This window comes from Zonotrichia leucophrys, chromosome 2 (genome assembly GCF_028769735.1).
Source record: "Zonotrichia leucophrys gambelii isolate GWCS_2022_RI chromosome 2, RI_Zleu_2.0, whole genome shotgun sequence".
Classification (NCBI taxonomy): domain Eukaryota; kingdom Metazoa; phylum Chordata; class Aves; order Passeriformes; family Passerellidae; genus Zonotrichia; species Zonotrichia leucophrys.
The window spans coordinates 113,775,584-113,798,350 of record NC_088171.1 but is presented as its reverse complement, the minus strand read 5'-3'; the positions used below and the strand labels follow the sequence as shown (position 1 = coordinate 113,798,350).

The window sequence follows — 22,767 nt, the reverse complement described above, 5'->3', positions numbered from 1 at the left end:
TTCCTTTTTCTCTAGCAATGATTTCTACCTGTTTTTGTTTGGGGTTTCATGATTTCATCAAGGTTTAGACCACCCCAAAACGTTGTCCCTATTTCTGGCCTACAAACCGGCATCAAAGAGACAGAGAGGAACTGAAGTCTGCACAGTGTGAAGAAAGCCCTTCCCACCGTGATGGTGCTGCCCCTGAAGGCCAAAGGCACTGCCCCAGCAATGGGAGAACGTGGGTGTGCTGCCATTGATGCCAGGGAAGGTGCTCCTTAGAGCTGAAACCAGCGGGGAAAGCTGCCATTCCTACACTGAAGGAGAGCTTGCTGTTGCTTAGCAGCAGAGAGTTCCCCTAGGTCTGTTTGGAGAGGTGAACTACGGCAGAAACTGGACAATGTTCCCAGGAGAGCAGAAAAAATAGAAAGGTTGGTTCCCACCCCACAACCCCACTCAGTATTCCTCCTGCCCAGTGGCAAGGAGCCCTTCTGGGAATCCCTGCCCTTTTGCTTGTGGCAGAAAGCGTAGAACTGATGCTGAACAGATTTCTGTGCCAAACTACAATTGCCAAGGCCCAGACAGGACCTATGGAGATATTATAGGTTTGACAGTATTAAATGACACTGCCTCACTCCTTGGCAGAGAAAAGGGAACATAGTCTCAGTAAGTGTACTGAGGTGGTTGTTTATGTGGATCAGGACCAAGCTCAAAACACCTGCTAACACCACTGGCTTTCGAATTCAGCTCTTGGTCACTCTACCAGGACAGGCAGCCATTTCTCAGACTGGTGAGTAAATGTGACTCCCCTAAGACCTCTCTAGACTATAGTCCCAAGTGGCATCCTAAATCTTAGCAGGAATACTTGATCAAGTTCAGGCTTAAAGTGCTGGCAGAATGTAACCCCTTTGGAAGGTATATTCTTGCTCCACCATCCTTTCCTTTTGTCTCAGGAGAGTCATGTTCCTGCCAACAGGCAGGGGGTTTAGAATGAAGTGATCTTTAAGGCCCCTTCCAACCCAAACCATTCCATGGTTCTAGCTGACATCTTATTAAAGAAGGTTTTTTAATTTTTTTTTCAAAATTCATGATGCAGTGATGGTGGGTAGTACTGTATAAAAATATGGTATTTATGCTCCCTAGCATAAATGATATTAGATAAAGAAAGCCCCCTACGCTAACTATTTTCCAGTGATTGGAGCTTGTAGGCAACTCTGTCTCAGTCTGTAGGCAGATGCCTCTGCATCACTGCATGTGTACACAGCCACATCCTGAAACAGCTGAATGGTGTGGAGGAATAAAGTCCTCACAAAATTGTTAATGTAGTCACCTTCTCCTCCTTTCCCCGTGAATGATGGATGCAGGCTGATGTCCAGCTGCATGAGACAGAACTGCACAAACAAGGGCTTGCACTTTGCTGAAATGGGGTTTAGAGCTGAGAGAGCTGAGAGACGCAGACTGGAACCCTTTCTCGCCCTAAAGGAATGTGAACATGCATTTCTCATGCATGAAAGAAAATTCCCTCAGTCATCAGAGCAGCTTGCTCTGCATGTGTCTCTGTGACCTTACTCTTGGTCCCCTTTACTGCTCTACTTTGCTCAGGTTAATTCAACTTCACTGGGACAGAGGGAAAGCCACATGTCAATCTAGCAAGGCTCAGGAGCACTTGACCTTGCACTTATTTCTGTTTCAAAAAATAAATTATGGAAAATTGAGACCTTACATGTGAGCTGTGCATTTAATATAATTATCCCATATAATGGCACTTTTTTTCTATAACATACATGGTAAATAATAGACCAGGAGATCTGGTTTCAGTATTGGTATTATCTACCGATATTGAAACCAGATCTCCTGGTCTATTATTTACCATGTATGTTACAGAAAAAAAGTATTATCTACCAGTATATCAGGCATTACAAAACCCACCTCCACCCTTTACTTGAGTTTCCTGAATATTTCACTTTACACTCATGAGCTCTTGACAAACTTTTGGGAGGAAATTCTATCCAGCATGCAGTTTTTAAAAATTCTAAATCAGAAAAGGATGGCTTTATATGAGGGTGCCTTTGCTATTTAGTATTGTCCCTTTGGATGTTTCTTAGACTCCACCCTCCCTCTTTCTGCAAACTTGTCCAGTTAACATGTTTTCCTAATTTCGCCTTGGTGTAAATGAAGAAATCTGTTACTTTTCTTATTTATTTTATTTTATTTTATTTTATTTTATTTTATTTTATTTTATTTTAATGAAAACTTATATGGTACTTTTAAAATTTGTTCTCACAGTTTTCAGGAGAGGTGATAAGAAAGATAATACAGAACATGTATCTGTAATTTAATAACATTGCATTCCAACACTCTTGCAGTCACACATCAATGGGTGACATAATGAACATTTCAGCTTTTTTAGGGCCTGTTTTCCTTTAAGGTGTGAGGGCTGATTGCTGTCTCATACCTGAACTTCTGCTCCCTGCCCAAGGAGAGGTCATACACATTTCTATGGCAGCTTTTGTGTTCTAGTCTATTTCAGTGTTTCCTGCTCCCTTAAATTGTTAAAAAGAGAGTTTCTAGACCATTGAATGGACCTGATTCATAGGGAATTAGGGAGATTAGGGAGCAATTCAAACAGAGAGTAAGAAGCCATTTTTTACCTTTTTCATTGACATAAAAGTGCACTTGTTACAAATAATTTTGAAGACTGATAGGCTTTTCTGGGAAAGGAGATATTTTCAGAAGGAGAATGAGTTTCCAGGGACTTCAGCTGAACTTCAATTTTCTTTATCTATCAGCATAAAGAAAATTGGGTAAGGCTTTCCCTTATCCCTTAATAAAAACTAAAAATGTAAAAAGAAAAAAAAAAGCATTTAAATAACCATATTTTGAAGTGAACATAATACCAGTGATATTATGGGAAGCAGCTTTGCTGAAATTTTAAATATTTGTGTTTTTTCAACATCAGTTTCTTACAGGCAAAGCCACTTTTCTTTATGGATCTATCAGTAGTTGGCTTCAAGTGGGAAATGCATGTTCAAAGCTGATGGGAGGAAGAATAAAGTGGCATCTTCAAACATGTAAGACCAACCATAGCATAGTGTGGTCACACAGAGCATTAACTAAATTGTTCTATGTGCAGGGATGCCTGCTAGTATTTAATTTTTCATCAACATTGATAGTGGTGTGCGAATTAATCAGTAGAATTTATTTTGTGTGAGCCAAAGTGTGAAAGTCCCACTGTCATGTCATTCATGCAGTCACAGGGTGTCTCAGCCTTTTTCTGACTAGGTTTCCTCAAGATCTGATGCTAAAACCTGAGATTGCATTACATTAGGGCTTGAAACATTATCAGAATGGTTAGATGTGATTTAGATCTCGGTGCAGTCAGAATTTCTTGCAGCTGGTGGCTCTGCTTAGTGCTTTGATAATTATTTGATCACTGTAAGGTCATTTTCTAGGGTGGTGTATTTTTTCAGGGTTGTCCAGTCCCATATGTATGTTCTGACAAAACCCTTAGCTTCAGTACTTATATCAGTCAGTGTCTGCTCCAAAGCTGCAGGAAGCCTCTGCCATCTCTGCTCACAACTCTGTTTCTTCTCCTCCTACATATCACATCTTTGTTACTTCAAAGGCAGAGGAAACTTAAAGAGAAATAACATTTGAGATGGAATTCAATGTTAGAGCTAGGGATATGTTCTCCAGTAATACTGAATTGGCACTGAGTGCTGTGTTTCAGAGTGTCAGAGTCAGCTCAGTGATGGTTCTATTCCTCATTCTGGCCCAGTCCAGCTGATGGGGGTGGGCTCTGGGGGGTTTGTGAGCCCTTGGACAGCCCTTGGCCTGCTCTGTGGCCCAACTCATGCTTAAAATCTTGATGACGCAGAGTTTCTGGCAGATGTACAGACTACACAGGAATGTGGTGGCTTGGGCAGAGAAGGTCCAATTAGAAACTGCAAAACACACAAAAATGAAATCTTTGCTGAAGTGCAAGTGCACTAAGAAAAGTTGTCATTCATTTAATTTGTCATGTTTGGCAACTTGAATCTTCACAATATTCTCTGATCCTTTCACTTGATGTATGACATTAATTAATTAAAAGCAGAATGCCAGCCAAAATGCATACATTTTCCTTTAAACCATGAGGTTAGCATACATCTATAATTCTATCCTCTATTCCTGCCCCCCCCCCCCAAACCTTTGAATTATTTGGAATAATTGAAAACCCTTACAGGCTTGATTTAAAAAGAAAAATCTCTTCCATCACGACCACGACCATGTTCTGTTAGTGTATGTGCCAGTAATGTGATAGACCCTGTAGGAATTCTCTGGTCAAAATGTTGATCAGAAAAAGATTTGCTTCTGCATACAAAAATTGTGAGTTTCCAGACGATGGAAGTGGCTCAGGGACGCTCATTACAGCTTCCAGAAGGTGTCACTGTGCACCTACAATTTGAATGGGGAACCTCAACACTTAAGGGTTAGTGCCAAAACACTATTCCTCCTTGTGCTATTAGGGCTCTTCTTCTCTGCCCATATGGAAATTAAATGATCCATTGGAGAACAATATTTCTCTTTTTTCATTATAGAAAAAGTAAAAATATCTCCATAGTATCACTGTCACTCAAGAGGTACCTATCAAACCGTGACCTGCAGAAGAATCTCTGATATTCTGGGTCACATATAACCTAATTATTACACAGGATTCTTGCAAGATAATAAATATAGTTAAATTAAAGAAGGAATCAAAGCTGGCATGAATACAATTTTTAGGTCTTATAGTGACATTCCAGAGCTGATTCAGACAGGAAGACTAACAGGGCAATTTGCAACCAGTGTCCCTGAACAGATAGAGGTTTCAGAGTCTTTGAGTAGTTCAAAGTGAGTCTGAAAGCCTGGTTGCACGAGGTGGCTGCACAGTAACATTCTAGCTTGACAAGATTTCTGAGGAAGACACTGTGATTTCTGCCATTAATTTTCATCAGGTTTTGGACCTTATAAAATATGGATCAATTGGAAAATTATGCAGCCATGTTAAAAGACTGATGGGAGAAAATATAATACTTGTAGGACTGGTGGTGAAGAAGATGAAAGGAGAAGTACACTATAATTCCTTTGAAAAAGAAGAACAAAAGAATAAAGAGCAGGCAATGAGAGCTGCTGAAGAGTATGAGGTTAAAGGGCAGTATCAATGAGAATGTTGCAGACTGGTGCTGCATGAATACAAAACTCTGTATTTGACTCATTGCAAACTAGATTGATCTGCTGACCAGGAGTATTCATCCAGCATCTTAAAAAGACATATGAATGATGATGAGAGGAAAAGGAGCTGTTTTGATAACAATGACAGTGAGAAGAAGCTGTGAACATATTTTGAGAAAGGGAAGACTTCAGGTGTTATCTATCCCAGTGTACTGATTTATCAGTGGTACCAAACAAATACTACAGGTCAGGTTATCCCTGTTGTGTAGAAGTGAGCATGCCTGTGGAAGTGAATAGAAAACCCTGGAGTTTCCTTGAACAATCTCTCACTAAGATTTATTTTAGAGGTGTCTTATGTAATTTTTGCCCCTATAGAAATATCTGCCTAGAATAGGGAGACTCTAATTACAGACAGCCCAAGTCACTGGCTCAGTGTTGTGCTTGCTTTAGGCTTAAGCAGCATAACAAATGGGACCAGCTCCCAGGTCTCCCTTGGCACCACAGACACTGAGTTACAAGTTAAAGACAGAGGACCTCAAGTAGACAAAGGAATAAAGAAACAAACAAAAAACTCCAAACAAGCACAACACCAACAAATGAGCCAATAAGAACAACAACAAAAAACCCCAACAAAAAAACAACTCAGAGTTACTGAGCTTTAGAGGGAGGCACTTGATGTGCTCCTGCAAAACCACATCTTCTGTTTGATGTACAGAGAGACTGACCCTCCATTCTGCAGGCTGGGCTACTCCTCTGGCCTCTCCAGAGCTGTCTACCATGTATCCCTGCACTGCCCTTTGCTCTGGATTCTAGAATTGTCCTGAGAGAGGGAGAACAGCACTCCAGATGGATTGAATTTCGGACATTCTTATTTTTGTGCCCCATCTTTGTGCATCACTGCTCAAATCAACTCACTGACAAGGCCACACTTGAGGTTTGTTTCTCTCTGTTACACTACTGTTTTGAAAGACCATGTTCCCCTCCTGGGCAGACAAACTGTCTCTTCCAGCCTCCTTCCTGGAGTTCATTTCAAACATATCTCCTAACCAAACACAGAAAATACAAAGTGGGACTGAAATTGTCCTGTCTGCAATAGCCTAACCTCTTCCTCTGTTCTGTAACACCTCTAACTTATTTCTCCTGATGATTTGGAAAGGTTGGTAAGAACCTGTTTAAAGTGTGCCTGTTTAGAACCCAGAGGGATAAATGAGAAAGCATAGTTTTTTTGTGAATCTGAAACAATTTTACAACCAGAGCATGCCACTGTTTTCCAGGTAAATCATTCAGTAAGACACTATTCTTGTACTGAAACGAAAAGCATGCATTTACCTGCACAGAGTCTGTATGAGCAGAATAAATGCAGAGCAGCAAGAAAGACTAGTCTGTCATCAAAATCAGAATGAAGCATTTCAGTGAACATTGGGTTATGCTAGTTGGAAGAAATGTCCTTGGCTTTTAAGGGCTGTGACTCACTTTGTCAGTCTTATGAGTGGAAAACTATTCCATGCTGAACCATTCAGAAGGTCTAGATGAAAACTGAGAAACACCATTTAACCCTCTTATTTAGAGCTCATATTAAATATAAATGTTATACATGTTCTGTGCATTACCATGCAGAATTCTGGGTAATGTAAATCAGTAAATGGAGCAAGAATTTGCAAATGAAAAGGCAGGACAAAGGGTCAGAGAGGAGCAACTCAGCAGCTTCTGCAGGACAGTCTGAACGCCTCTGCAAATCTGAGCATGAGTTCCAAGTACCAAAAGGCACAAAGAGTGTGAGTGCCAAAAGCTCATCTCGGATACTAAGCTACAGCATTAGCAAGGAATCCCTTAAAGAAGATTTTCTCCCCTAAACAACTGTCTCATAAGAATATGTGTGTTTGAACAAATTGGTTTGGTAATAAAAAAAAAAAAAGAGCATAGATTTTACAAAATGAAGCACTGCAATGCAAGAAAATTAATACTTTAAAATATTATAATCTGCCTGTCTCTCATAATAAATTGTTTTACAGTTGAAGAACAAATAATTTATCCTATTTTGGTCTAAGCCTGACCTACTGTTTTTACTCTTAACTTGATTAGTCTCAAAGGAAGCAGTGAAGTCAACAGAACAGTGAGAACTGTTTTCTTCTTTACTGAGTCCTAAAGTAAATCACACAAAATGTCATAGGAAAAATCACAGCTACTTCCTGAAATTAAGCTGTGTTCACAACTGGAACCAAATAAATAACAATACAATTTTGAACTTTTCCCCTTTTTCTGTACGAGCTCCTCAGCATAGACCTGACATCTCTAGGCTCCTGAAAATAATTTCATCCTTCTCGTGAGAGTAATTAAGTGCTTGCTACAGTGATCCAGAAAAAATTATGTGACATTTTGTGAGACAATCAGCTGCTGCTAGGCAGGCATCACTGGGCAGCTCCTGATTTATTTTAGCCTGCTCTTACCTTTAACAGTTGATACAGTATTTTAGATTGGATTTACTTTGACACTGACACTAAATGTATAATATTGAAGGCAATTAGCTTCCTGAGCTGTTTCCAGCCACATAAGGTGGTAGGATAAATATCTGTTAGCTTAAAGATCTCAACATTTCCTGGAAGTTTTGGAATCACCATTAGGACAGGGAGGGGCTTTGGGAAAGGCCAAGCCCTCTGAGACATCCAGAACTGCCAGTCAGCAGGCACAGGCTGCTGCAAGCCAGGCTTCACCTGCTCACAGATCCTTGCCATTTCCCAAGTAATTTCCCCTCAGCCCATGTTTTGGATGAGTCTAATGGAAAAATAATGCTCTGCCTGTCTCACTTTTAAATTTTAATGCTTGTGAAGAAATATACAACTACTTACATTGTACATAAACAAGGTGTTTTCATCCCCTGTGCGGGCTCTGGGAGAAGAGTGATGGTCTCTCCCTTGCCTTTCCTGGTTTGCCATGGCTTTGGCTTTGACCTTCTCAGAAAGATGCACCTGGCTGTCAGCTAGCAACATGAAGCTTGGCTTTGAAAGTAAGGTATTTGTGATGGGATTCTGATCTCTTTTTGCATCTTTTTTTTTTTTTAACTGAATATGCGTTAGGAAAAGATGCAAATAAATGGAAGTACAAAACTTCCATTCCTAGAAGGAGCTAGCAAATGTAGGACTAAGTATTAAAAGGGTTGAAATAAACATTTATTCTCCTGCAGAGCCTTTGAAATTTTTGTGGAAAGAAATTGCTGTGAAAAAGCATGTGTGGAAATAATGATTTTTGTGTCTTTGCATCACTCATGAGAAATGCATCTCAGGTAGCATGCATTGTACACAAACACATCCCAGGTAGCATGCATTGTATACAAACAGGCAAGGAGGAGGAGTAAATTACTCTTCATACTCACATATACACAGCAAGGAATTTAATGAATTTAAACAGGGATATTTAGGCTGATCCTAGCAGCAAATGTCAGATGACACTTTCAAACTCCCACCCAGAACTGCCTCTGATAATCTTAGATCATAGAATGAGTTGGGTTGGAAGAGACCTTAAAAATAATCTATTTCCAACCTTCCACCCTATAAACAGGGACACCAGACCAAGATTCTTAGAGCTCCATCCAGCCTGGCCTTGAACACTTCCAGGGATGGGGCATCCACACCTCTCTAGGCAACCTGTTCCAGTGCCTTACCACCCTCACAGTCAAGAATTTATTCTTGGTATCCAATCTAAACCCACTCTCTTTCAACTTCACCCCATTTCCCCTTGTCCTGTCACTCCATACCCTTGTAAAAAGTCCCTCTCCAGCTTTCTTGTGGGTTCCTTTTAGGCACTGGAAGTCAGTACTAAGATCTCCCTGGAACTGTCTTTTCTCCAGCTAGGACAAGCCCAACTCTCTCAGCCTGTTTTAACAGGAGAGCTGTTCCAGCCCTCTGATTACCATGATACTGCACCCCTCATCATTCTGGTCACTGGAAGGATTTGCTGATCTGGTACTTCAGGATTCCTCTGGCACTCAGAAATCCCTCAGAAATATGCAGAAAGGTACGTCATTTTAATTTTGTATTTTACCAAAAGTCATTTATTTTCATCAAGTTTGAGTCTGAGAAGTATATTATGGAGTAAAGGTAAATTCCTTCTGGCCCCCAGACACCCAAACTAGATGCCTTTTTAAGAAGGTCTCCATGGTCTTCCAGAGAAATGTTGATTTCCCCAGCATCCTTTATCTAAATTGTTAATTCTTGCTGGTGAAAGGATACAATAAATTAATGTATTTGTAAACCTGAAGCTACCCATTTCTCAAATGAGTTGATCTAGATTTAGGCTGAGTAGGTTATTTATTCATCAGCATGACATTTTGTTCCACTTAAAGAAGGTCATTGTAAATTAATAAAAACAATCTCAGTAATTCAGGTCAGTCTAGGATTGTTTTGTTGAAAAAGTTTCAGAACTAGTGCAAAAGCACTTTGCCTTTTGGTTTTCACATTAATTAAACTCTTTCTGACAGCAATATCTTTATCAGCCCAGGAATCTGCTTTTTGCCCATTTCAAAGGTGCATATGTGAACAGGAAGCTTTAGGACTATTTCAATAGTAAAATATGTAAATCACTAAATTAGAAAAACACATTATTGAAAATTAGTACAAATTATCTATGAGGACTAGAAAATTTGCACACCATTAATATGCAAGTAATCCACCCATTAATGTGCAGTACCTTATTATTTTGACAACTTTTACAAAATAATGGCCTCTGATTGCTGTCTATGCAGCTATTATTGGCTCATAGACAATGATGAGCAATACAGCCAGCTACTCTCTGAAAAATGTTTCTGGATGCAAAAAAAAAAAAAAAAAGAATTTATTAATTAAAAGTATTATTATGCCATGTAATTACAGAAAAGTTTAAAAAGAGAGACTCTTTGAAGAGCTCTTTGTTTCTCAACAGAACAGTTGAGATTGGAAGGGGGTCTCTGCAGATTGTCTAGTTTTGCCTCCTGTTCCTCAGGCTTCCCAGATCTGTGCTGAGCAGGATTTGGAGTCCTCTGAGGACAGAGACTTCAAAACCTCTCTAAGCAACCTGTCCCACCACCCCCACAACTTTTTCTGTCTGATAGAACAATTCTTGCTTAAGCTACACTCATCTGTTCTTACTTTCATGCTAAAGATTAAAAGATAATGCTTTAAAAGGTATTATATTTAATACTTTGAGCTGCCTGGAGTAGACTAGTATACTGTGGACACCTGGAGGAAATGTGGGAAGAAAAGCCCCAACCCAACACTGAAGATCTCTGCAGGGCTGTGCAGGGGTAGCCAGCAAGTGGTGAAATGAGTGCCATGCACTGACAGGAGATCAGCCAGGGGCTCACTGCATGTCTTCCAAGGCCTGGTCTGCTGCAGGGGGCCCCATTCACAGCACACTGTGCTCCTCTCCTGCCCCCAGCAGGACCCACAGAGCTGCATTGGCCTCTCCTGGCCAACTCTTCCCTGTTCATATACTGGGCATGACACCCTGTGGCATGGAATGGTCCTTTGGCCAGTTTGGATCAGCCCTCCTGGCCCTGCTCCCTCCCAGTTTTTGTGCACCCACTCACCAACCCAACATGGAAATGGAAAAGCCCTTGACTTAGGGCAAGCAGTGCTTAGCAACATCTAAAACTTCACTTTGTTAGTAAAGTTAGTCTCACATTAAATCCAAAACACAGCTCTGCACCAGCTACTTGGAAGAAAATTAAGTTTATCCCAGCTGAAACCAAGACAACACTGCAGGTCTCATAAAGGTTGATAGTCTGTAAAAATGTGCAGGAGTAGCCCTTTCTTAACTAGCGCAAGCACTTCAGGGACAAGATATACTATTGTTATAAAGGACACATGTCCAGCAAACTAAATTAACCACCAGAGAACGTCATAGAGAGATAATGCTCTCCAGCTTGTCCTAGAAATAACTTTGCTTACCTTTAAAACTTATAAGTGCTTATAATTTTATTTTATTATCTTAGTCTATACCTATTTTACAAAATACCCACTCTTTTCCCTATAAAACAGTATACTGTATCATCAAAGAAGTCGTCAGTATGAGTAGCTGCACATAACTTGGTGGTCCTAAATGCCCCATAATACTCCTATATCTCTCCCAGAACTCTGTCTCCCTTTGAAACCTTGCTCCTGAATAAAACAGAGCATCAAGCATGTCTCAAATTTTACATCTGCTGTGTGAGAATAACTATATTGGCATGGACAAAGAATGCTGGTTGCATCTGAAAGGGGTTCAATTCCTAGCCCTACAATTTGCATCCCCTGCCCATCTCAGACATAAGAGATAATATGTGACTATTCAATTATGTTTCAGCCTGTTTAACTATGTACAAGATCTGTTCAGAAGAACAGAAGTGCGTTCTTGGTTTGTTCTCAACACCCTCTGACAATCACAAGCTTTCAGACACACAAAAATGACTAAGAATGAAAAACATACTGTAAACATACTTGGTGGAGATTATATTGACTGAAAAGGGTGAGTATATTTACTAATATCAGGACTTTTCCTACTCTTACAAAAGACAAAGACAACATCTGACTTCAGAGGGACTGTTAAGAGTAACAGCAATTAATGACTGCCAGCACTCATCAGCTGAAGACACTGGATAAAAGCAGTGCAATTATTCAACTGGCACCAAAGTTTTACAAATAACAACTTTTATGATTTTTGACCTTTCTGGAATTGGTTGTGAATTAATTCCTATTTTATCAAAGAAATTATGATTCACAGCAGTTGCCAAATAATTTAGGTGAGCTATGCATGGTCACGAGTGACTCACTTTACAAGCGGTTCATAGAATAATGTTGGACATCTCCAGGCCCAAAGGATTCCTGCAGGGCTGGATCAGCTACAGCAAGGATAAAGGATGCCATACTTCCCTGGGACTGCTTCTTCAGGCAGCATGCTCGAGGCCATTTCCATTTCTGCCTGGTCCCCCCCCACAGAATTTAAGTGGAGAGGACCTGGCAAGCAGGAAACCCATGCTGGAATAAGCATGCAGGTGTCACGGTGCCTCAGCTGCAGGTTATTGTTTAAGGAGGATTCATACTGGCTCTCTGCATCTCCCTGGCACATACCTCCTCACTTAACACTGTGATGTTCTTCACCTCTCTGCTCCCTGCCCTATGGAGGAAGGGAAGCCCTTACAGGTGAGGCAAGTGTCTGCAGAAGCTGGAAAGGATTCTGCTTTAATCCCTAGCAAGAACAGGGCTGTCTCCTCACAGGAGGAGAGCTGGAAGCAAAGGGATCCCACATCCCACTCCCACTACTCGAGCAAGGCAAACAGAACATAGAGACAAATTCAAGAAAGATTCAGCTAATAAAAGTACCACAGCAAGGTGGAAATCAACTCTCAGATCAGATTTACGATCAGGTCCCACAGCCACCAGGCAAGCCCACCCTGACAGGTGAGAGCCAAGGCCAAGGCAGAGAGTCAGCCCAGGGTGGGACACTCCCCTACATGGCTGTCACTTGGCTGGAGACCATCACCCCTTCAGGCTCAGCTCAAGGGAGCAGGCCCTGTGGGCTAAACTTAAACAGCTGCTGCTCCATGGGTGAGGAGAGAGACCCCAGCTGAGGCTGGTCAGGACCATGAACATTTCTAACATTTATCAATGCCCTCAGAGCCCTCACACTGCTTTCCTATCTGCACTTACCCTGTCCCTTGCTGTCTGTAGGTGCATTATTCATGTAAACCCAATCAAATCTGGAGACTGCATGCTTAGAAACCATAATTATGTTATAGAAGTGAAACAGGTTCTATCCAGGTGTAATCTGGACATATCCTAAAATGTCGCAGCTCTCTGAGGAACATTCTCACTGTCTTCTGAAGAAAGGATAGCAATGAGCTCTGTGGAACAGGATTTTGGCTAAATTTTGTCCATAGGGGAAAGAAACTGTGATATATTTGAAACCTTGCACTATCTCCCTATGCAGTGCATCATATGATGCAAAGCATCATAATGTTTCAGGGGTGTTTTATTTTGTTTACCAGCTAAAAGCTCCTAGGGAGCACACATAAATGCATCTGTGTTAGCTCTGGCTTAAGAAAGTCCTTGTATCTTTGTGTTGATAGTGGTAAAAAGCAGTTTATTCACTTTTGCTTTTTAACACTTTTATAAATCAAGATGCAAACATGGCAGAGAGAAAGGCTTTTTAAGCAATGTAAATGGAGATAAGAACAAACAACTCATTGAGTTAATTTAAATGTCATGAAGAGAATTTAAAAGGCCTTTAAGCTCTGCCTACCACTTTTCAAAAACATTTCTCTTGTAATTCAGTTTCTCTTTGAAAGCACATTCAAGAATAAATAAACCTAATTCAAGTGTTCCATTAAAATGCTTAAGTTTGTTGTTGGTGGTGGTGTTGGTTTTGTTTTTGTTTTTTTTAATTGAAAAAATTATTTGCTATTTTGGCTTTTTTAATCTTTGGCATGTTGAATTAGATGCCAACTTGCTCTCAGAAGCAGTCACCAGTCACATTGAGAAGTATCAAATCTGAAATCTCATCTACAGTGGAAGGGAGCATGGGAATGAGTGAGGACTGTGGAATCAGTTTGATCAAGGACCCTGTCAGTCACACAAATTACAGGCCTAAGAACATAATCTCTCTGTAGCAACCAGTGTCACATATAGAAACGTTTTACCAAAAGAACCTGAACTTTCTGTACATTTCAATGTCACCACGAGTTATTAAAACGAAAATAAAAGTTTGAATGTCATCTCCTTGATTCTGGAAGTGTAAGTGACAAACTGGTCTTGAGCCTTACAAACCTGAATTTATTTTCCTAAATACTATTAGGAAATCATGCAAACCCTCTGTGCAGTGGTTCCCTATCGGTAAAAGAAGAAGGCATTTCCCACCCATGTGAGGTAAAGCCTGCAGTTTGCTTTAGTTTCCCAGCCTTAGGGCTGTACACACTTCTGGATGGGTAAGTTTTCTAACTTCCTATCACTAACACAATCCTTGTAGACCCATTAGCTACCAGTAACATTGCTTACATTACATATGTGAAAGAATCATTTGCTGATATGGTTTATGAAGTTTTGGAGACATGTTCCCCGAGAGAGTGTGGCCTCATACCTGAGCTTCCACATCCCAGCAATTTCAACTCAGCTGAGCTCAGAAAGTGGCTACAGAGCATCTCCTGGGCAGTCTGTCTGCTACCAGGGATGAGAGCCACACCAGCAGAGCTGCAGCATTTAGAAGCAAAAGCACTAAACAAAGTAAACGGAACAGACAGCAAGCAGGAGAAGGGAAGCTGGCAGCAGTGCTGTTAAAGGAATTATGGACAGTAGCTGGCTCTGAACGTTCCAGTGGCATTTATGTCTCTCTACAGATAAATCCCTTGCAGAATAGAGAAATAATAAGTTATCCTCTGCGAGGTCGATGACTCATTCTTGTGCACCAAGTTCTCAGAGCCTCAGCAACAAACTACAAATTCAGGCAATATCCACAATAGCAATCAGCAAGCTGAAGGGAACAATTCACCTGCAGTGAATTAAAGCATGGCTAAATGAGAAATGTCTGGGGACATGAGTTATGAAGAACTCAGAATCTGTGTTTCAGAAACTATGACTGTCAATGGTTAACTTCAAGAGCCATTGGGCCTATGACAAAACCTCTTTCACCTTGAAGAGAGTCAAGAAGTCCCCAGGCTCATGTGCCAAATGGACAGAAAACAGAATGACATGAAATTCTGAACAGAGAGTACTTTGTTCATTATCAGAAACAGTTTTCTGATATCAGCAAACCAGGCTGAGCATTTTCTCTCAGCAAAAGCAATGAAAGTAATTTAGGATTTCTGATGAGTGCATTCCTATAATACAAATGAAATGGCCTCTTAGAAATTGTTATACTTTGGCTAAGGAAATGGAATGGAGAGATCAATTCTAGCTTTAACTTGAATATTTGTAAGGCAGACGTGGAATTGGGAATGGCTTCTTCCCCTGTCTTAATTTTCACCAACCCTGCCAACAAACTCAACTGGATGCCTTAGCATCTCTGTTCTGGCTTTTAGTCTGAAAAAAGACAACCTTTGTGGTTCCAGGAGTGCACGACTTTGCTATCATATTCTTTCCCCTATCATGCACAATTGTGCATCACTTTTGCCCCAAAGCTTTAATAAGATAAGTTTCTTGCATTTGTCTCTCTTGCTGTGATGCATAGGAACATGCATGCATGCATGCACGCCTAAATAAATAATAGCAATTTGCCCCTCAGGCAGCTTTCAGGCTTTTGACAAAATCTAGAAGACACATGACTGTTGTTTTTAATTAAGGAATACTCTATAGGTTCACTAAAGAGGGTTTACTGTAACTCCCTAGTAGATTTCAGTATAATGCCTACCAATAAAAATAATCTGACATAGTACCAGTAAAAAACAGCAAAACTCTTCAGTGTCTAAACACCATGGACAACATATTTTCCCTCACTCTTTTAGCAACAGATTAGCTTCACAAAGTATGAATTTTTTTGTTAGATGGATGTGTTTATTATATTCTTTGAAAGCAGACACAGTGGGAAGGCAGATCACCACCTCCATTGTCACTGTGGTTGCAACATGCTGAGGAACAGAGGGCTGGGGAAGAGGCTCAGAAAAAAGGAAAACTGCATGAATAGTGATGTCTTGGTGATAAACAACCTATGGCTGCTGTTCATGACATCAATATTTCTTTCTCCTCTTTTTCAGACACACCATTTCACCCCCTCCCACAGGACATTTGTATAACTAAACCTGCTTTTGTTTCTTACCTTGAAAATCCATTGCGCAGCTTTAATATCTGCTTCATCTTCTTTTTGGAGGTTGTCCTTTGCCTGACAGTTGTCTGCATGGTAGCTGTGAGTCCTGAAGTAGAGCACAACTTGCCTCCACATCAAGAAATAAAAAGGCTGTTCCTAAATCAAATTTTACAATGACCTTTCTTGGAAAAGCACCACTTATATTTAATGATGAAATTAAACCAAATCCCAGACATTGGGCTGGATGACAACCACATAAAGATTGCTTGTCCTTACACTGATGGACAAATGTCCAGGCCTCTTGCAGCTTGCCAGTTCTTCCTGCAGCCTGGGGGAGTTCTGGAGACAAACAGGATTATCTGCCCTCAGATATCTGCAGTGTCTCATCCCTTCAGCATGTGCCAGCTTAGAGATTAGACTTACAACTTTGTAGGTTTTAGTAAATTGCAAAGGAGAAAGACAAGCACAAAGTGGTTGAACATGCCAGAGAAACAAGCTGGGACAACCATGAGACACTTTTTATCACCTCAGAGTGAATGTTTTTATTCACAACTTAAAAGAAGAAGGAACTCAGCACACAGTTCCACTCTGCAGGCAGCACCAAAAGGAGATGTCTGTCTTAGGTCAGTGGTACCTGCCAATCACATGGTTTTCCTCAGTGGCTGAACAGATGGCCTGCTGCTAATCCTTGCAGCACCGGTGAAAACAGCACATGAGCTGCAGCCGTGTCTCAGGATGCAGACACACTAAATATAAGGACTATGGCTCCAGGTAGATTATTAATAGATTATTTCTCCCAGATGTATAGAGGGCTGCCAAGTTTTTGCTAACATTATTGTTTACATCTTTTTTTCAAACTAAAAAATATGTCTAACCCAACATTTTTTTTTCTACCAAGACTCTAAAGGTTTGACAATTCAGCATTGTAGATACAAGGTAGATATAACATATCTGCCCACACAGCATCTCTTGTGAGAAGAGCTGCCTTGGTGACACTTCTGTCCTCTTTTCAGAGAAATCCAGTAAATGCTGAGGAGAAAAACTAAGAATAATGAGGCTTGACAATGGCAGTAGAAGTCATTGTAAAGTAGACTCTGTTACAGAAAGCTGTAGCATAAGCTCCAGTAAGTAACTTTTTTTTTTCTTTTTCTGTCCTCTAGCCAGATTTACCATCAGCAGCTGGTGAAATGAAATGCTGGGCTCAGCATTTCATTTTTTCTCCAAAAAGCTACTGTTATGACTTTACCTTTTTCTGAGAGGATGAAGGAGAAGAGCACTCCTTCTACACTTCCAGGTGTACAGACAAAAGCTGTTGGCACAAAGCAACAGAGACTGATGGTGAAAGGAGGAGATGCTGTAGGCTCAAAGAGTGGCTGGAAACTCTTCAGCTTTCAACAGAGAAGGGAATGTACATGAGGCAGAGACACGTGTCCCTACTCCCTAAATCATTACTATTTTAACCCCAGATGCATTATTTCTCAAGGCGACAAAAGGTACTGCACAGCCCTTTCTGTTCCTGTTTTTGCATACCACTTCACTTCCAATTTTCTGGCACTACAGCATTGTTCCATTATACTAGGGGAAAAAACAGAAGATGTATTTATTACAATAACATGTTAGTTTATATTTCTTTCAAAAAGACCACTCCTATTGCAGATAAGTTATGTGTGGTTCCTTCACTGAACTTGTAAAACCTAATTTCAAAGAGGTGGTGGAGCAATCAGAAGGTTGCCTGTTGTAACATATGCACAACTGTAGCATATTAGCTTTGCCAGATCCTTTGGGCCAGAATCTGAATTATTTAAAAGAAAAATTATCCAAGTGATCCATGATCTATCAAATGATCTATGACCTAGAAATGAGATAAGTCTATATAGGCTGCAGGAAGCAGGTGTTATTTGTTAAAAAGGATACTCACAAAATAATGCTTTCCCACCATGACACACACAATAGAATGAAGGTAAAATAAGAGAAGGAAACAAAGACAGATGAAGCAGTAAAAATCAAGTTCACAATGGGCCAATCTTGCTATAGTTCCTCAGGACAAACATCTAATGAAGCACTCCACATCTTCTCATATTGAAAAATCACTTCTGTTTCCATGCAAGGAAATCTCTTCAACGAGGCCTCTTCAACCCTCCAAAATTAGACAGGAGAGAAAAAAAAATTACTTGATAGTTTTGTGAATTAGGGACGTCTGCTCACTTTCCTAACCTTCTAAGCATGTTTTGCTTGGATAAACTTTCAAAGCGTTTTTTCCTATACATGTTAAATATACATGTTGTGCAGACATGCAGGAGCCAGGTGACGTACAGAATGCTGAAAGGTTAAATGGCAGGTGTGCAAAACACTTCTGTAGTTTGGAGAATAAGTGGTAGACAATGATACATTGTTCTTATTACAAGAAAGAAAGGAGAACAGAAAAACACTCTCACGATCCAGCTGTCTGTAGTTTTAGTGTGAGGATGACTCATCTGCATTAATTTTCTAGTATTAAACTATTGAGCATTCTTATCCTTTGTGATCCAGGAAATTGATGACTTTTATTCCTGCATGTTGATGTGCTTTTCACTTTTCACTCTGTTTCACACATCAATAAAATCATCTAAACATAGCAACTTCAAGTGAAGCTGCATTGCCAGAAGTTAATGGACAAGCACTGATGTGACCAAAAATAGCTAAATGAGAATTGTTTTGCACACCTGACTCCTAAAGCATAGCTGCTTGCCAAAAAATAGGCACACAGCACTTTTACAGTCATTACCTTCAGCAAGATCCAGAGAATCAACCAGCATAAATAAGGCACCATGGGATGCTCCAAGCTGATGACACAGGATGGGTTTGTGCTGCTTGCTGAGAATTGCCTTTTGCTGTCATAGTGGTGACAGGCACACAAGACAGGCTCCTGTAAAAACTGTACAATTCTTTCCTATCTCAAAGCTTTCCCTTGCAATGCAATGAAGTTCCTTCACACAGAGAGTGCCTCATGGGACTCGCACTGGTGAAAATTTTCAGATGCGCCCAAGTGTTTGGAGATGGGGGATAAGAGCACATGTGAATCTTGGCAGCTTACCCACCATCCTCTGCAAAGTCGTTCACAATTCCACTGGGCACTTGTCAAAGGAGTAACACTGTCACCAGCAAAGTTTCCACTGCACTATTGTGTAATATATGTATAATTGTATATGACACTATTGTATATGTCCTTTCTCATACACTTCTGAGTGTGCTGAACAGAACAGACTCCAAACAGATGCTTTTTGCACTCTGTTGGAGACCCTCCTATACTATGAAAGCTGCTAACTCCTTTCTACCCTCTGCTCTATGTGTCTCATTCAAGAGTTATGAATCAATGCCCAAATTTTCCCTCTTAACCCAGGCGAGTTGTTGGATGGAGAACCACCCCTTACACACCTTGAAGAACCCTGCAGAGGTGTGAGACATGACTGTCCCTTACAGCTACAGTAAATTTGTGTTAATGCCTTTATTCCATTGCATGGCATAGAAGAATAGGAAAATTAAATATATATGTGTATATATATATATATATATATATATATAATATATTCAGAAACAATATATTGTTTGTAATCTCTAACCTGGCACATTGGGTTCACTACTTAGATTCCTCTGCTAGAAATTCTACTACCTTTAGACATCTGTAACCTGGCACAAATGTCATGCTTACTGTCATAGTTCCTTAAATACCCCCTGGAATCTATGTTGAAAAAAAAAAAGTAATCACTACTACAATTATTTCTCTCCTCTTTGCCTTTCTGCTAATTCAGTAGTTGAATACTTTCAACCAGTTTGCCTCACTCCAAGGCTACAGAAAAGTTACAGGGAAATATTTTTTTACTGTAACCTCTCAAAGCCTGGGAAATGAATAGTAAAACCAGACTGAAGTTTATGATGAAGTCAACATGCCAAATCACACCTTTTAAAACTTTCCTACAGACAAATGATGTGTTGCTGTAGTATCAAAATTTTGACTGCAAATAGCAATCCATCTTATTTAAGCCAGACTTCAGGCTGAATGGATGGTGATAAACTCTTGCATGTGGCAAAAAATAGTCTGCTACAAAGAAAAAAGACCACTGATGACCTGATGCATATTCTGAACAAGAGATTACATTGGGCAGCAAACTGAAACCATGAATTATTATTTTCTGCTTACAGTAAGGTCCTGAAACAATACTGAAAGCAGGAACAAGAAGTGAGAGAGCCACAACCCTGTGCATACCTGTACTCAGGTTCAGACAGAGTACTGTGGTACTCCTGGGTTAAGCCAGAAGTGTGCTAAAGGCCTGGGAGAAATATGCTGGGCAAAGAAGACTACAGAATTTTGGATGATTTCCTTGAAACAGGTGATCCCTGGCAGAAGAAATGCCTTTGCATATCTAAGCAAGAATTTGAGACGTTACCTTGTTAGACATAGGGGCACATGGTGAGGAGCAACTCTGTGTCTTAAAACTGACAGCTGGAAATGCACATTAAGGGCTGCTGATCCAGTTTCTAAGGGTTTACCTAAACTATTGGGCTGAGCTTGGAAGGGTGAAGATGGAAGAATACCATACTTGGCCTAGGTAAGAGAATGCACACTCATCAGTGTTTTCAGTGCTGGGACAGTTTGGGGTCTGGGCAGAAGCATCATTGTGGACAATTGAGGCAGCTTCATGGAAGCAAAGCCTGATGTGCTGACTGTAGCTTGTAGGATCACTGTTCAGGCCTTTGAAGCCTTGTTGTGGTTTAATCCCAGCCACAAATAAGCACCATGCTGCTGCTCACTCACCTTCCCCCATGGAGTGGAGAGAAATGGAAGAGTAAAAGTAAGAAAACTCATGGTTGGAGGTAAAGACAGCTTAATAGAGCAAGCAAAAGCTGCTCATGCAAACAAAGCAAAACAAGGAATTAATTCACCATTTCCCTTTGGCGTACAGGTGTTCAGCCATCACCAGGAAAGCCAGGCTCCATCATATTGTATTTGCTGACAAAGGCAGGAATGATGCATCTGACTCCATGTCCTCTGAAAGCCAATTTATTACTTTATGATACTCTATTATATTAAAGAATACTTTACTAAACTATACTAAAGAATACAGAAAATACACTTACTGAATGCTAAAAAGATAATGAAAGCTCGTGACTCTTTCCAGACTCTCGACACAGCTTAGCCCTGATTGGCAAATGAGTCAAAACAGCTCAGATTGGAGTCCAAAGAAACAATCACCTGTGGGTAAACAATCTCCAAACACATTCCACACAGGAGAAACAAATGAGATAAGAATTGTTTTCCTTTTTCTCTGAGGCTTCTCAGCTTCCCAGGAGAAAAATCCTGGGTGAAGGGTTTTTTTCAGAGAATGTGAATGCCACCATCATGCATAACAGGTACTTGGGAAGACAAACAGCATCACTCTGAATATCTCCCCTTATTTCACCTTCTTCCCCCAGCTCTACATGCTGAGGATGATCCCATATGGTGTGGGATATCCCCTTGGTCAGCTGGGGTCACCTGTCCTGGCTGTGTCTTGTCCAGACTCCTTGTGCACCCCCAGCCTTCTCACTGGTGGGGTGGAGGGAGGAGGAGAAGAAGCCTTGGTGCTGTGCAAGCCCTGCTCAGCAGCAGTGAAAACATCCCTGTTTCCAGCACAAATCAAATCATAGCCTCATGCTAGTCACTGTAAAGAAAACAAATTCAATCCCAGCCAAAACCAGCACATGCCCTCATTAAGCAAGTTGCATTTTAAAAGCTTCAAGCCTTGTTCTGTTTATCTTGCAAGACCTTTAGCTTCTGTTTCTTTATAAAATGGGTAGAGCCATATGTACCATCATCAGTACCCTGATTTGAAAGGACTGTGGAAAAGGTGAGTATGTTTATTCCAGAGGCCTGATGCAAGGCACAAAAGGAGTGGCAAGTGAGACATGCCATAAACAGGCAGAGCAGAAGGAGGAAATACTGAATGCCACAGGACTGAAGTTACTAACACTCTTTTAAAAGAGGAACTGGTTTAAATAAGGCCAAATTCTAACTCTCAGCTATGAAGCAAAAATCAGATTCAAGTGAACTTTCAAAGTAACAGATTTTTTAAAATTGTGTGGACATATCTGTGCTAGAGATCAGGAGCTGTGCCAGCATTTCTTATCACTGTGAGTAAATTTGTTAGATTAAATCTCCAGGTCCCACATGTTTGGTAATCCACAGAATCACATTAATGGATGTATTTATTACAGACTTGATGACACAGAGTGTGCACAGGGCTTAGGGAGCTTTCTTCTGATGAAGGAGAAAGACATGCAAATGCTGTTACTTGGACTGTACCTGGGATTTACGCTTGTGCTATGAAGAAACAACAGGGTTTTTTGGGGGGTATGAAGGAAGAACCATTTTAAAAGAAAAATTCTGTGGAAGAAGTATAAATCAGTGGCACAGGGATAACTGTCCCCCCACCTATTGGCACCTATTATGCCAGGCATAATTTAAAGAACAGTGGATCCTCTAAATGGAAAATACAGAGACCCTAGAAAAATTAAGTTAGCAGTAGACCAGCTCTACATTGGCTGTCTTGATCTGCTCACACAAAACCCCCCTGATTATTTTTGTTTTCTCCTATCTGTTAGCAGAATGACTGTCCGTGATCCTTTCTGAGCAGCAGTGGTTTGTCTATGCACTTCAGCATAGCATGGCTGGAAAACCTCACTCAGCAAATGAATGCACTGAGATTTTTTTTTTCCTCAGAAACATAAAAGTTTAATCCCATAGCTTCTGAAACACTTGGGCCTTTAGTTTCAAGTTTCCTTCCCAGCCAGGCTCGTACTGTCTCTGTGTGAAAAATGCATATTTTATGATTGGTT

At 40.5% G+C, this 22,767-nt stretch overlaps 1 long non-coding RNA gene across 1 annotated transcript; it reads right to left on the bottom strand.

The window, feature by feature from the left end:
* Positions 1-3,230: 3,230 nt before the first annotated feature.
* LOC135443298 (uncharacterized) lies at positions 3,231-12,085 on the bottom strand. The gene is made up of 2 exons (XR_010438954.1): positions 11,954-12,085; positions 3,231-3,923 (listed from the first exon to the last, which is right to left on the bottom strand). It is a non-coding gene; the product is annotated as an uncharacterized LOC135443298 (long non-coding RNA).
* Positions 12,086-22,767: the final 10,682 nt, after the last annotated feature.